Source organism: Somniosus microcephalus, chromosome 24 (assembly GCF_052327205.1).
Source record: "Somniosus microcephalus isolate GS21.2 chromosome 24, FLI_Smic_1.0, whole genome shotgun sequence".
Lineage (NCBI taxonomy): Eukaryota > Metazoa > Chordata > Chondrichthyes > Squaliformes > Somniosidae > Somniosus > Somniosus microcephalus.
In genome coordinates, this window is record NC_141010.1 from 62,728,477 (window position 1) to 62,745,831 (window position 17,355).

The following is a 17,355-nucleotide window of genomic DNA, read 5'->3' on the forward strand; positions in this document are numbered from 1 at the left end:
CTGGGGTATAGTTCTAAAGAAAATGACTCTCACTGGGATACAGTTCCACAGACAATGACTCTCACTGGCGTACAGTTCCACTGACACTGACTCACACTGGCGTACCGTCCCAAAGACAATGACACTCACTGGGGCACAGTTCCACAGGCACTGACTCTCACTGGGGTACAGTTCCACAGGCACTGACTCTCACTGGGGTAAAGTTCCAAATACCCTGATTCTCAGTGAGGTGCAGTTCCAAAGACACTGACTCTCTCTGGGGTACAGTGCCACAGAAACTGACTCTCACTGGGGTACTGTTCCACAGACACTGACACTGACTGGGGTACAGTGCCACAGAAACTGACTCTCACTGGGGTACTGTTCCACAGACACTGACACTGACTGGGGTACAGTTCCACAGAAACTGACTTTCACTAGGGTACTGTTCCACAGACACTGACTCTCACTGGGGTAAAGTTCCAAATACCCTGACTCTCAGTGAGGTGCAGTTCCAAAGACACTGACTCTCACTGGGGTACAGTGCCACAGAAACTGACTCTCACTGGGGTACTGTTTCACAGACACTGACTCTCACTGGGGTACTGTTCCACAGAAACTGACTCTCACTGGGGTACTGTTCCACAGACACTGACTCTCACTGGGGTACAGTTCCACAGACAATGACTCTCACTGGCGTACAGTTCCACAGACACTGACGCTCACTGGGGTACAGTTCCACAGACACTGACTCTCACTGGGGTACAGTTCCACAGACACTGACTCTCACTGGGGTAGAGTTCGACAGACACTGACTCTCACTGTGGTACAGTTTCACAGGCCCTGACTCTAACTGGGGATCAGTTCCATGGGCACTGACTCTCACTGGGGTACATTTCCACAGACACTGACTATCAATGGAGTAAAGTTCTACAGACACTGACTCTCACTGGGGTACAGATCCACAGGCACTGACTGTCACTGGGGTACAGTTCCACAGACACTGACTCTCACTGGGGTATAGTTCTAAAGAAAATGACTCTCACTGGCGTACATTTCCACAGACACTGACTCTCACTGGGTTAAAGTTCCAAATACCCTGACTCTCAGTGAGGTGCAGTTCCAAAGACACTGACTCTCACTGGGGTTCAGTGCCACAGAAACTGACTCTCACTGGGGTACTGTTCCACAGACACTGACTCTCACTGGGGTACAGTTCCACAGAAACTGACTCTCACTGGGGTACTGTTCCACAGACACTGACTCTCACTCGGGTACAGTTCCACAGACACAGCCTCTGACTGGGGTACAGTTCCACAGACACCGACGCTCACTGGGTTACAGTTCCACAGACACTGACTCTCACTCGGGTACAGTTCCACAGACACAGCCTCTGACTGGGGTACAGTTCCACAGGCAGAGACTCTCACTGGGATATAGTTCTAAAGACCATGACTCTCAATGAGGTGCAGTTCCAAAGACACTGACTCTCACTGGGGTACAGTGCCACAGACACTGACTCTCACTGGGGTACAGTTCCACAGACAATGACTCTCACTGGGGTACAATTCCACAGACAATGACTCGCACTGGGGTATGGTTCCACAGACCCTGACTCTCACTGGGATACTGTTCCACAGACACTGACTCTCACTGGGGTACAGTTACACAGACACTGACTGTCACTGGGGCACAGTTACACAGACACTGACTCTCACTGGTGTACAGTTCCACAGAATCTGACTCTCACTCGGGTAGAGTTCCACAGACGCTGACTCTCAAAGGCGTACAGTTCCACATACACTGACTCGCACTGGGTTACATTTCCACAGGCACTGACTCTCACTGGGGTACATTTCCACAGACAATGACTCTCACTGGGGTACAGATCCACAGAGAATGACTCTCACTGGCGTACAGTTCCACAGACACTGACGCTCACTGGGGTAGAGTTCCACAGACACTGACGCTCACTGGGTTACAGTTCCACAGACAATGACTCTTACTGGCGTACAGTTCCAAAGACACTGACGCACACTGGGGTCCAGTTCCACAGACTCTGACTCTCACTGGGGTACAGTTCCACAGACACTGACACTCACTGGGGTAGAGTTCCACAGACACTGACACTCACTGGGGTAGAGTTCCACAGACACTGACTCTCACTGGGGTAGAGTTCCACAGGCACTGACTGTCACTGGGGTACAGTTCCACAGACGCTGACTCTCACTGGGGTATAGTTCCACAGACACTGACTCTCACTGGGGTACAGTTCCACAGACAATGACTCTCACTGCCGTACAGTTCCTCAGATATTGACGCTCACTGGGGTACAGTTCCACAGACACTGACACTCACTGGTGTACCATCCCACAGACAATGACTCTCACTGGGTACAGTTCCACAGACAATGACTGTCACAGTTGTACAGTCCCACAGACACTGACGCTCACTGGGGTACAGTTCCACAGAGACTGACTCACACTGGGGTACAGTTCCACAGACACTGAATCTCAATAAGGTACAGTTCCACAGAAACTGACTGTCACTGGGGTACAGCTTCCACAGACACTGACTCTCACTTGGGAGCAGTTTCACAGGCAATGACGCTCACTGGGGTACAGTTCCACAGACACTGACTCTCACTGGGGTACAGTTGCACAGACACTGACTCTCACTGGGGTACAGTTCCACAGACACTGACTCTCACTGGGGTACAGTTCCACTGACATTGATTTTCACTGGGGTACAGTTCCACAGACACTGATTCTCACTGGGGCACAGTTCCACAGAAACTGACTCTCACTGGTGCACAGTTCCACAGAACCTGACTCTCAGTTGGGTAGAGTTCCACAGACACTGACTCTCAAAGGCGAACAGTTCCACAGACACTGACTCTCACTGGGGTACAGTTCCACAGACACTGACTCTCACTGGGATACAGTTCCACAGACAATGACTCTCACTGGCGTACAGTTCCACTGACACTGACTCACACTGGCGTACCGTCCCAAAGACAATGACACTCACTGGGGCACAGTTCCACAGGCACTGACTCTCACTGGGGTACAGTTCCACAGGCACTGACTCTCACTGGGGTACAGTTCCACAGACAATGACTCTCACTGGGGTACAGTTCCACAGACACTGACTCTCACTGGGGTACAGTTCCACAGACACTGACTCTCAATGGAGTACAGTTCCACAGACACTGACTCTCACTGGGGTATAGTTCTAAAGAAAATGACTCTCACTGGGATACAGTTCCACAGACAATGACTCTCACTGGCGTACAGTTCCACTGACACTGACTCACACTGGCGTACCGTCCCAAAGACAATGACACTCACTGGGGCACAGTTCCACAGGCACTGACTCTCACTGGGGTACAGTTCCACAGGCACTGACTCTCACTGGGGTACAGTTCCACAGACAATGACTCTCACTGGGGTAAAGTTCCAAATACCCTGACTCTCAGTGAGGTGCAGTTCCAAAGACACTGACTCTCACTGGGGTTCAGTGCCACAGAAACTGACTCTCACTGGGGTACTGTTCCACAGGCACTGACTGTCACTGGGGTACAGTTCCACAGACACTGACTCTCACTGGGGTATAGTTCTAAAGAAAATGACTCTCACTGGCGTACATTTCCACAGACACTGACTCTCACTGGGATACTGTTCCACAGACACTGATTCTCACTGGGGTACAGTTCCACAGGCACTGACTCTCACTGGTGTACAGTTCCACAGAACCTGACTCTCAGTTGGCTAGAGTTCCACAGACACAGACTCTCAAAGGCGAACAGTTCCACAGACACTGACTCTCACTGGGGTACAGTTCCACAGACACTGACTCTCACTGGGATACAGTTCCACAGACAATGACTCTCACTGGCGTACAGTTCCACTGACACTGACTCACACTAGCGTACCGTCCCAAAGAAACTGACACTCACTGGGGTACAGTTCCACAGGCACTGATTCTCACAGGGGTACAGTTCCACAGACACTGACTCTCACTGGGGTAAAGTTCCACAGGCACTGACTCTCACTGGTGTATGATTCCACTGACACTGACTCTCACTGGGGTACAGTTCCACTGACACTAACTCACACTGGGGTACAGTTCCACAGACACTGACTCTCACTGGGGTATAGTTCCACAGGCACTGACTCTCACTGGGGTACAGTTCCACAGACACTGACTCTCACTGGGGTACAGTTCCACTGACACTAACTCACACTGGGGTACAGTTCCACAGACACTGACTGTCACTGGGGCACAGTTACACAGACACTGACTCTCACTGGTGTACAGTTCCACAGAATCTGACTCTCACTCGGGTAGAGTTCCACAGACACTGACCCTCAAAGGCGTACAGTTCCACATACACTGACTCCCACTGGGTTACATTTCCACAGGCACTGATTCTCACTGGGGCACAGTTCCACAGAGAATGACTCTCACTGGCGTACAGTTCCACAGACACTGACGCTTACTGGGGTAGAGTTCCACAGACACTGACTCTCACTGGGGTAGAGTTCCACAGACAATGACTCTCACTGGGGTACAGTTCCACAGACAATGACTCTCACTGGCGTACAGTTCCACAGACACTGACGCTCACTGGGGTACAGTTCCACAGACTCTGACTGTCACTGGGGTACAGTTCCACAGATACTGACTCTCACTGGGGTAGAGTACCACAGGCACTGACTGTCACTGGGGTACAGTTCCAGAGACACTGACTCTCACTGGGGTATAGTTCCACAGACACTGACTCTCACTGGGGTACAGTTCCACAGACAATGACTCTCACTGCCGTACAGTTCCTCAGATATTGACGCTCACTGGGGTACAGTTCCACAGACACTGACACTCACTGGCGTACCGTCCCACAGACAATGACTCTCACTGGGGTACAGTTCCACAGACAATGACTCTCACTGTTGTACAGTCCCACAGACACTGACGCTCACTGGGGTATAGTTCCACAGAGACTGACTCACACTGGGGTACAGTTCCACCGACACTGAATCTCAATAAGGTACAGTTCCACAGAAACTGACTGTCACTGGGGTACAGCTTCCACAGACACTGACTCTCACTTGGTTGCAGTTTCACAGGCAATGACGCTCACTGGGGTACAGTTCCACAGACACTGACTCTCACTGGGGTACAGTTCCACAGACACTGACTCTCACTGGGGTACAGTTCCACAGACACTGACTCTCACTGGGGTACAGTTCCACAGAAACTGACTCTCACTGGGGTACTGTTCCACAGACACTGACTCTCACTGGGGTAAAGTTCCAAATACCCTGACTCTCAGTGAGGTGCAGTTCAAAAGACACTGACTCTCACTGGGGTACAGTGCCACAGAAACTGACTCTCACTGGGGTACTGTTCCACAGACACTGACTCTCACTGGGGTACAGTTCCACAGAAACTGACTCTCACTGGAGTACAGTTCCACAGACACTGACTCTCACTGGGGTACAGTTCCACAGAAACTGACTCTCACTGGAGTACAGTTCCACAGACACTGACTCTCACTGGGGTACAGTTCCACAGAAACTGACTCTCACTGGAGTACAGTTCCACAGACACTGACTCTCACTGGGGTACAGTTCCAGAGACACTGACTCTCACTGGGGTACAGTTCCACAGACACTGACTCTCACTGGGGTACAGTTCCACAGACACTGACTCTCACTGGCGTAGAGTTCCACAGACACTGACTCTCACTGGGGTACAGTTCCTCAGACACTGACTCTCACTGGGGTACAGTTCCACAGGCACTGACTCTCACTGGGGTACAGTTCCACTGAGATTGATTTTCACTGGGCTACAGTTCCACAGACACTGATTTTCACTGGGGCACATTTCCACAGAAACTGACTCTCACTGGTGTACAGTTCCACACACACTGACTCTCACTGGGGTACAGTTCCACAGGCACTGACTCTCACTGGGGTACAGTTCCACAGACACTGACTCTCACTGGGGTAGAGTCCCACAGACACTGACGCTCACTGGGGTACAGTTCCACAGAGACTGACTCACACTGGGGTACAGTTCCACAGACACTGAATCTCAATAAGGTACAGTTCCACAGAAACTGACTGTCACTGGGGTACAGCTTCCACAGACACTGACTCTCACTTGGGAGCAGTTTCACAGGCAATGACGCTCACTGGGGTACAGTTCCACAGACACTGACTCTCACTGGGGTACAGTTGCACAGACACTGACTCTCACTGGGGTACAGTTCCACAGACACTGACTCTCACTGGGGTACAGTTCCACTGACATTGATTTTCACTGGGGTACAGTTCCACAGACACTGATTCTCACTGGGGCACAGTTCCACAGAAACTGACTCTCACTGGTGCACAGTTCCACAGAACCTGACTCTCAGTTGGGTAGAGTTCCACAGACACTGACTCTCAAAGGCGAACAGTTCCACAGACACTGACTCTCACTGGGGTACAGTTCCACAGACACTGACTCTCACTGGGATACAGTTCCACAGACAATGACTCTCACTGGCGTACAGTTCCACTGACACTGACTCACACTGGCGTACCGTCCCAAAGACAATGACACTCACTGGGGCACAGTTCCACAGGCACTGACTCTCACTGGGGTACAGTTCCACAGGCACTGACTCTCACTGGGGTACAGTTCCACAGACAATGACTCTCACTGGGGTAAAGTTCCAAATACCCTGACTCTCAGTGAGGTGCAGTTCCAAAGACACTGACTCTCACTGGGGTTCAGTGCCACAGAAACTGACTCTCACTGGGGTACTGTTCCACAGGCACTGACTGTCACTGGGGTACAGTTCCACAGACACTGACTCTCACTGGGGTATAGTTCTAAAGAAAATGACTCTCACTGGCGTACATTTCCACAGACACTGACTCTCACTGGGATACTGTTCCACAGACACTGATTCTCACTGGGGTACAGTTCCACAGGCACTGACTCTCACTGGGGTACAGTTCCACTGACATTGATTTTCACTGGGCTACAGTTCCACAGACACTGATACTCACTGGGGCACATTTCCACAGAAACTGACTCTCACTGGTGTACAGTTCCACAGAACCTGACTCTCAGTTGGCTAGAGTTCCACAGACACAGACTCTCAAAGGCGAACAGTTCCACAGACACTGACTCTCACTGGGGTACAGTTCCACAGACACTGACTCTCACTGGGATACAGTTCCACAGACAATGACTCTCACTGGCGTACAGTTCCACTGACACTGACTCACACTAGCGTACCGTCCCAAAGAAACTGACACTCACTGGGGTACAGTTCCACAGGCACTGATTCTCACAGGGGTACAGTTCCACAGACACTGACTCTCACTGGGGTAAAGTTCCACAGGCACTGACTCTCACTGGTGTATGATTCCACTGACACTGACTCTCACTGGGGTACAGTTCCACTGACACTAACTCACACTGGGGTACAGTTCCACAGACACTGACTCTCACTGGGGTATAGTTCCACAGGCACTGACTCTCACTGGGGTACAGTTCCACAGACACTGACTCTCACTGGGGTACAGTTCCACTGACACTAACTCACACTGGGGTACAGTTCCACAGACACTGACTGTCACTGGGGCACAGTTACACAGACACTGACTCTCACTGGTGTACAGTTCCACAGAATCTGACTCTCACTCGGGTAGAGTTCCACAGACACTGACCCTCAAAGGCGTACAGTTCCACATACACTGACTCCCACTGGGTTACATTTCCACAGGCACTGATTCTCACTGGGGCACAGTTCCACAGAGAATGACTCTCACTGGCGTACAGTTCCACAGACACTGACGCTTACTGGGGTAGAGTTCCACAGACACTGACTCTCACTGGGGTAGAGTTCCACAGACAATGACTCTCACTGGGGTACAGTTCCACAGACAATGACTCTCACTGGCGTACAGTTCCACAGACACTGACGCTCACTGGGGTACAGTTCCACAGACTCTGACTGTCACTGGGGTACAGTTCCACAGATACTGACTCTCACTGGGGTAGAGTACCACAGGCACTGACTGTCACTGGGGTACAGTTCCAGAGACACTGACTCTCACTGGGGTATAGTTCCACAGACACTGACTCTCACTGGGGTACAGTTCCACAGACAATGACTCTCACTGCCGTACAGTTCCTCAGATATTGACGCTCACTGGGGTACAGTTCCACAGACACTGACACTCACTGGCGTACCGTCCCACAGACAATGACTCTCACTGGGGTACAGTTCCACAGACAATGACTCTCACTGTTGTACAGTCCCACAGACACTGACGCTCACTGGGGTATAGTTCCACAGAGACTGACTCACACTGGGGTACAGTTCCACCGACACTGAATCTCAATAAGGTACAGTTCCACAGAAACTGACTGTCACTGGGGTACAGCTTCCACAGACACTGACTCTCACTTGGTTGCAGTTTCACAGGCAATGACGCTCACTGGGGTACAGTTCCACAGACACTGACTCTCACTGGGGTACAGTTCCACAGACACTGACTCTCACTGGGGTACAGTTCCACAGACACTGACTCTCACTGGGGTACAGTTCCACAGAAACTGACTCTCACTGGGGTACTGTTCCACAGACACTGACTCTCACTGGGGTAAAGTTCCAAATACCCTGACTCTCAGTGAGGTGCAGTTCAAAAGACACTGACTCTCACTGGGGTACACTGCCACAGAAACTGACTCTCACTGGGGTACTGTTCCACAGACACTGACTCTCACTGGGGTACAGTTCCACAGAAACTGACTCTCACTGGAGTACTGCTCCACAGACACTGACTCTCACTGGGGTACAGTTCCACAGAAACTGACTCTCACTGGAGTACTGCTCCACAGACAGTGACTCTCACTGGGGTACAGTTCCACAGACACTGACTCTCACTGGGATACAGTTCCACAGACACTGACTCTCACTGGGGTACAGTTCCACAGGCACTGACTCTCACTGGGGTACAGTTCCACTGAGATTGATTTTCACTGGGCTACAGTTCCACAGACACTGATTTTCACTGGGGCACATTTCCACAGAAACTGACTCTCACTGGTGTACAGTTCCACACACACTGACTCTCACTGGGGTACAGTTCCACAGGCACTGACTCTCACTGGGGTACAGTTCCACTGAGATTGATTTTCACTGGGCTACAGTTCCACAGACACTGATTTTCACTGGGGCACATTTCCACAGAAACTGACTCTCACTGGTGTACAGTTCCACACACACTGACTCTCACTGGGGTACAGTTCCACAGGCACTGACTCTCACTGGGGTACAGTTCCACAGACACTGACTCTCACTGGGGTAGAGTCCCACAGACACTGACGCTCACTGGGGTACAGTTCCACAGAGACTGACTCACACTGGGGTACAGTTCCACAGACACTGAATCTCAATAAGGTACAGTTCCACAGAAACTGACTGTCACTGGGGTACAGCTTCCACAGACACTGACTCTCACTTGGGAGCAGTTTCACAGGCAATGACGCTCACTGGGGTACAGTTCCACAGACACTGACTCTCACTGGGGTACAGTTGCACAGACACTGACTCTCACTGGGGTACAGTTCCACAGACACTGACTCTCACTGGGGTACAGTTCCACTGACATTGATTTTCACTGGGGTACAGTTCCACAGACACTGATTCTCACTGGGGCACAGTTCCACAGAAACTGACTCTCACTGGTGCACAGTTCCACAGAACCTGACTCTCAGTTGGGTAGAGTTCCACAGACACTGACTCTCAAAGGCGAACAGTTCCACAGACACTGACTCTCACTGGGGTACAGTTCCACAGACACTGACTCTCACTGGGATACAGTTCCACAGACAATGACTCTCACTGGCGTACAGTTCCACTGACACTGACTCACACTGGCGTACCGTCCCAAAGACAATGACACTCACTGGGGCACAGTTCCACAGGCACTGACTCTCACTGGGGTACAGTTCCACAGGCACTGACTCTCACTGGGGTACAGTTCCACAGACAATGACTCTCACTGGGGTACAGTTCCACAGACACTGACTCTCACTGGGGTACAGTTCCACAGACACTGACTCTCAATGGAGTACAGTTCCACAGACACTGACTCTCACTGGGGTATAGTTCTAAAGAAAATGACTCTCACTGGGATACAGTTCCACAGACAATGACTCTCACTGGCGTACAGTTCCACTGACACTGACTCACACTGGCGTACCGTCCCAAAGACAATGACACTCACTGGGGCACAGTTCCACAGGCACTGACTCTCACTGGGGTACAGTTCCACAGGCACTGACTCTCACTGGGGTACAGTTCCACAGACAATGACTCTCACTGGGGTAAAGTTCCAAATACCCTGACTCTCAGTGAGGTGCAGTTCCAAAGACACTGACTCTCACTGGGGTTCAGTGCCACAGAAACTGACTCTCACTGGGGTACTGTTCCACAGGCACTGACTGTCACTGGGGTACAGTTCCACAGACACTGACTCTCACTGGGGTATAGTTCTAAAGAAAATGGCTCTCACTGGCGTACATTTCCACAGACACTGACTCTCACTGGGATACTGTTCCACAGACACTGATTCTCACTGGGGTACAGTTCCACAGGCACTGACTCTCACTGGGGTACAGTTCCACTGACATTGATTTTCACTGGGCTACAGTTCCACAGACACTGATACTCACTGGGGCACATTTCCACAGAAACTGACTCTCACTGGTGTACAGTTCCACAGAACCTGACTCTCAGTTGGCTAGAGTTCCACAGACACAGACTCTCAAAGGCGAACAGTTCCACAGACACTGACTCTCACTGGGGTACAGTTCCACAGACACTGACTCTCACTGGGATACAGTTCCACAGACAATGACTCTCACTGGCGTACAGTTCCACTGACACTGACTCACACTAGCGTACCGTCCCAAAGAAACTGACACTCACTGGGGTACAGTTCCACAGGCACTGATTCTCACAGGGGTACAGTTCCACAGACACTGACTCTCACTGGGGTAAAGTTCCACAGGCACTGACTCTCACTGGTGTATGATTCCACTGACACTGACTCTCACTGGGGTACAGTTCCACTGACACTAACTCACACTGGGGTACAGTTCCACAGACACTGACTCTCACTGGGGTATAGTTCCACAGGCACTGACTCTCACTGGGGTACAGTTCCACAGACACTGACTCTCACTGGGGTACAGTTCCACTGACACTAACTCACACTGGGGTACAGTTCCACAGACACTGACTGTCACTGGGGCACAGTTACACAGACACTGACTCTCACTGGTGTACAGTTCCACAGAATCTGACTCTCACTCGGGTAGAGTTCCACAGACACTGACCCTCAAAGGCGTACAGTTCCACATACACTGACTCCCACTGGGTTACATTTCCACAGGCACTGATTCTCACTGGGGCACAGTTCCACAGAGAATGACTCTCACTGGCGTACAGTTCCACAGACACTGACGCTTACTGGGGTAGAGTTCCACAGACACTGACTCTCACTGGGGTAGAGTTCCACAGACAATGACTCTCACTGGGGTACAGTTCCACAGACAATGACTCTCACTGGCGTACAGTTCCACAGACACTGACGCTCACTGGGGTACAGTTCCACAGACTCTGACTGTCACTGGGGTACAGTTCCACAGATACTGACTCTCACTGGGGTAGAGTACCACAGGCACTGACTGTCACTGGGGTACAGTTCCAGAGACACTGACTCTCACTGGGGTATAGTTCCACAGACACTGACTCTCACTGGGGTACAGTTCCACAGACAATGACTCTCACTGCCGTACAGTTCCTCAGATATTGACGCTCACTGGGGTACAGTTCCACAGACACTGACACTCACTGGCGTACCGTCCCACAGACAATGACTCTCACTGGGGTACAGTTCCACAGACAATGACTCTCACTGTTGTACAGTCCCACAGACACTGACGCTCACTGGGGTATAGTTCCACAGAGACTGACTCACACTGGGGTACAGTTCCACCGACACTGAATCTCAATAAGGTACAGTTCCACAGAAACTGACTGTCACTGGGGTACAGCTTCCACAGACACTGACTCTCACTTGGTTGCAGTTTCACAGGCAATGACGCTCACTGGGGTACAGTTCCACAGACACTGACTCTCACTGGGGTACAGTTCCACAGACACTGACTCTCACTGGGGTACAGTTCCACAGACACTGACTCTCACTGGGGTACAGTTCCACAGAAACTGACTCTCACTGGGGTACTGTTCCACAGACACTGACTCTCACTGGGGTAAAGTTCCAAATACCCTGACTCTCAGTGAGGTGCAGTTCAAAAGACACTGACTCTCACTGGGGTACAGTGCCACAGAAACTGACTCTCACTGGGGTACTGTTCCACAGACACTGACTCTCACTGGGGTACAGTTCCACAGAAACTGACTCTCACTGGAGTACTGCTCCACAGACACTGACTCTCACTGGGGTACAGTTCCACAGAAACTGACTCTCACTGGAGTACTGCTCCACAGGCACTGACTCTCACTGGGGTACAGTTCCACTGAGATTGATTTTCACTGGGCTACAGTTCCACAGACACTGATTTTCACTGGGGCACATTTCCACAGAAACTGACTCTCACTGGTGTACAGTTCCACACACACTGACTCTCACTGGGGTACAGTTCCACAGGCACTGACTCTCACTGGGGTACAGTTCCACAGACACTGACTCTCACTGGGGTAGAGTTCCACAGGCACTGACTGTCACTGGGGTACAGTTCCAGAGACACTGACTCTCACTGTGGTACAGTTCCACACACACTGACTCCCACTGGGTTACATTTCCACAGGCACTGATTCTCACTGGGGTACAGTTCCACAGACACTGACTCTCACTGTGGTACAGTTCCACAGACACTGACTCTCACTGGGGTAGAGTTCCACAGACACTGACTCTCACTGGGGTAGAGTTCCACAGGCACTGACTGTCACTGGGGTACAGTTCCAGAGACACTGACTCTCACTGTGGTATAGTTCCACAGACACTGACTCACACTGGGGTACAGTTCCACAGACAATGACTCTCACTGCCGTACAGTTCCTCAGATATTGACGCTCACTGGGGTACAGTTCCACAGACACTGACACTCACTGGCGTACCGTCCCACAGACAATGAGTCTCACTGGGGTACAGTTCCACAGACAATGACTCTCACTGTTGTACAGTCCCACAGACACTGACGCTCACTGGGGTACAGTTCCACAGAGACTGACTCACACTGGGGTACAGTTCCACAGACACTGAATCTCAATAAGGTACAGTTCCACAGAAACTGACTGTCACTGGGGTACAGTTCCACAGACACTGACTCTCACTGGGGTACAGTTCCACTGACATTGATTTTCACTGGGGTACAGTTCCACAGACACTGATTCTCACTGGGGCACAGTTCCACAGAAACTGACTCTCACTGGTGTACAGTTCCACAGAACCTGACTCTCAGTTGGGTAGAGTTCCACAGACACTGACTCTCAAAGGCGAACAGTTCCACAGACACTGACTCTCACTGGGGTACAGTTCCACAGACACTGACTCTCACTGGGATACAGTTCCACAGACAATGACTCTCACTGGCGTACCGTCCCAAAGACAATGACACTCACTGGGGTACAGTTCCACAGGCACTGATTCTCACAGGGGTACAGTTCCACACACACTGACTATCACTGGGGTAAAGTTCCACAGGCACTGACTCTCACTGGTGTACAGTTCCACAGAATCTGACTCTCACTCGGGTAGAGTTCCACAGACACTGACTCTCAAAGGCGTACAGTTCCACATACACTGACTCTCACTGGGTTACATTTCCACAGGCACTGATTCTCACTGGGGCACAGTTCCACAGAGAATGACTCTCACTGGCTTACAGTTCCACAGACACTGACGCTCACTGGGGTAGAGTTCCTCAGACACTGACTCTCACTGGGGTAGATTTCCACAGACAATGACTCTCACTGGGATACAGTTCCACAGAGAATGACTCTCACTGGCGTACAGTTCCACAGACACTGACGCTCACTGGGGTACAGTTCCACAGACTCTGACTCTCACTGGGGTACAGTTCCACAGACACTGACTCTCACTGGGGTAGAGTTCCACAGACTCTGACTCTCACTGGGGTACAGTTCCACAGACACTGACTCTCACTGGGGTAGAGTTCCACAGGCACTGACTGTCACTGGGGTACAGTTCCACAGACTCTGACTCTCACTGGGGTACAGTTCCACAGACACTGACGCTCACTGGGGTACAGTTCCACAGACTCTGACTCTCACTGGGGTACAGTTCCACAGACACTGAATCTCACTGGGGTACAGTTCCACAGACAATGACTCTCACTGCCGTACAGTTCCTCAGATATTGACGCTCACTGGGGTACAGTTCCACAGACACTGACACTCACTGGCGTACCGTCCCAGACAATGACTCTCACTGGGGTACATTTCCACAGACAATGACTCTCACTGTTGTACAGTCCCACAGACACTGACGCTCACTGGGGTACAGCTCCACAGAGACTGACTCACACTGGGGTACAGTTCCACAGACACTGAATCTCAATAAGGTACAGTTCCACAGAAACTGACTGTCACTTGGGTACAGCTTCCACAGACACTGACTCTCACTTGGGAGCAGTTTCACAGGCAATGACGCTCACTGGGGTACAATTCCACAGACACTGACTCTCACTGGGGTACAGTTCCACGGACACTGACTCTCACTGGGGTACAGTTCCACAGACACTGACTCTCACTGGGGTACAGTTCCACTGACATTGATTTTCACTGGGGTACAGTTCCACAGACACTGATTCTCACTGGGGCACAGTTCCACAGAAACTGACTCTCACTGGTGTACAGTTCCACAGAACCTGACTCTCAGTTGGGTAGAGTTCCACAGACACTGACTCTCAAAGTCGAACAGTTCCACAGACACTGACTCTCACTGGGGTAGTTCCACAGACAATGACTCTCAGTGGTGTACAGTTCCACAGAACCTGACTCTCAGTTGGGTAGAGTTCCACAGACACTGACTCTCAAAGGCGAACAGTTCCACAGACACTGACTCTCACTGGGATACAGTTCCACAGACAATGACTCTCACTGGCGTACAGTTCCACTGACACTGACTCACACTGGCGTACCGTCCCAAAGACAATGACACTCACTGGGGTACAGTTCCACAGGCACTGATTCTCACAGGGGTACAGTTCCACAGACACTGACTCTCACTGGGGTAAAGTTCCACAGGCACTGACTCTCACTGGTGTACGGTTCCACTGACACTGATTCTCACTGGGGTACAGTTCCACTGACACTAACTCACACTGGGGTACAGTTCCACAGACAGTGACTGTCACTGGGGCACAGTTACACAGACACTGACTCTCACTGGTGTACTGTTCCACAGAATCTGACTCTCACTCGGGTAGTGTTCCACAGACACTGACTCTCAAAGGCGTACAGTTCCACATACACTGACTCTCACTGGGTTACAGTTCCACAGACACTGACTCTCACTCGGGTACAGTTCCACAGACACAGCCTCTGACTGGGGTACAGTTCCACAGGCAGACACTCTCACTGGGGTATAGTTCTAAAGACCATGACCCTCAATGAGGTGCAGTTCCAAAGACACTGACTCTCACTGGGGTACAGTGCCACAGACACTGACTCTCACTGGGGTACAGTTCCACAGACAATGACTCTCACTGGGGTACAATTCCACAGAAAATGACTCACACTGGGGTATGGTTCCACAGACCCTGACTCTCACTGGGATACTGTTCCACAGACACTGACTCTCACTGGGGTACAGTTACACAGACACTGACTGTCACTGGGGCACAGTTACACAGACACTGACTCTCACTGGTGTACAGTTCCACAGAATCTGACTCTCACTCGGGTAGAGTTCCACAGACACTGACTCTCAAAGGCGTACTGTTCCACATACACTGACTCTCACTGGGTTACATTTCCACAGGCACTGACTCTCATTGGGGTACATTTCCACAGACAATGACTCTCACTGGGGTACAGATCCACAGAGAATGACTCTCACTGGCGTACAGTTCCACAGACACTGACGCTCACTGGGGTAGAGTTCCACAGACACTGACTCTCACTGGGGTACAGTTCCACAGACTCTGACTCTCACTGGGGTACAGTTCCACAGAAACTGACACTCACTGGGGTAGAGTTCCACAGACACTGACTCTCACTGGGGTAGAGTTCCACAGACACTGACTCTCACTGGGGTAGAGTTCCACAGGCACTGACTGTCACTGGGGTACAGTTCCACAGACGCTGACTCTCACTGGGGTATAGTTCCACAGACACTGACTCTCACTGGGGTACAGTTCCACAGACAATGACTCTCACTGCCGTACAGTTCCTCAGATATTGACGCTCACTGGGGTACAGTTCCACAGACACTGACACTCACTGGTGTACCGTCCCACAGACAATGACTCTCACTGGGGTACAGTTCCACAGACAATGACTGTCACTGTTGTACAGTCCCACAGACACTGACGCTCACTGGGGTACAGTTCCACAGACGCTGAATCTCAATAAGGTACAGTTCCACAGAAACTGACTGTCACTGGGGTACAGCTTCCACAGACACTGACTCTCACTTGGGAGCAGTTTCACAGGCAATGACGCTCACTGGGGTACAGTTCCACAGACACTGACTCTCACTGGGGTACAGTTGCACAGACACTGACTCTCACTGGGGTACAGTTCCACAGACACTGACTCTCACTGGGGTACAGTTCCACTGACATTGATTTTCACTGGGGTACAGTTCCACAGACACTGATTCTCATTGGGGCACAGTTCCACAGAAACTGACTCTCACTGGTGTACAGTTCCACAGAACCTGACTCTCAGTTGGGTAGAGTTCCACAGACACTGACTCTCAAAGGCGAACAGTTCCACAGACACTGACTCTCACTGGGGTACAGTTCCACAGACACTGACTCTCACTGGGATACAGTTCCACAGACAATGACTCTCACTGGCGTACAGTTCCACTGACACTGACTCACACTGGGATACAGTTCCACAGACAATGACTCTCACTGGCGTACAGTTCCACAGACAATGACTCTCACTGGCGTACAGTTCCACTGACACTGACTCTCACTGGGATACAGTTCCACAGACAATGACTCTCACTGGGGTACAGTTCCACTGACACTGACTCTCACTGGGATACAGTTCCACAGACAATGACTCTCACTGGCGTA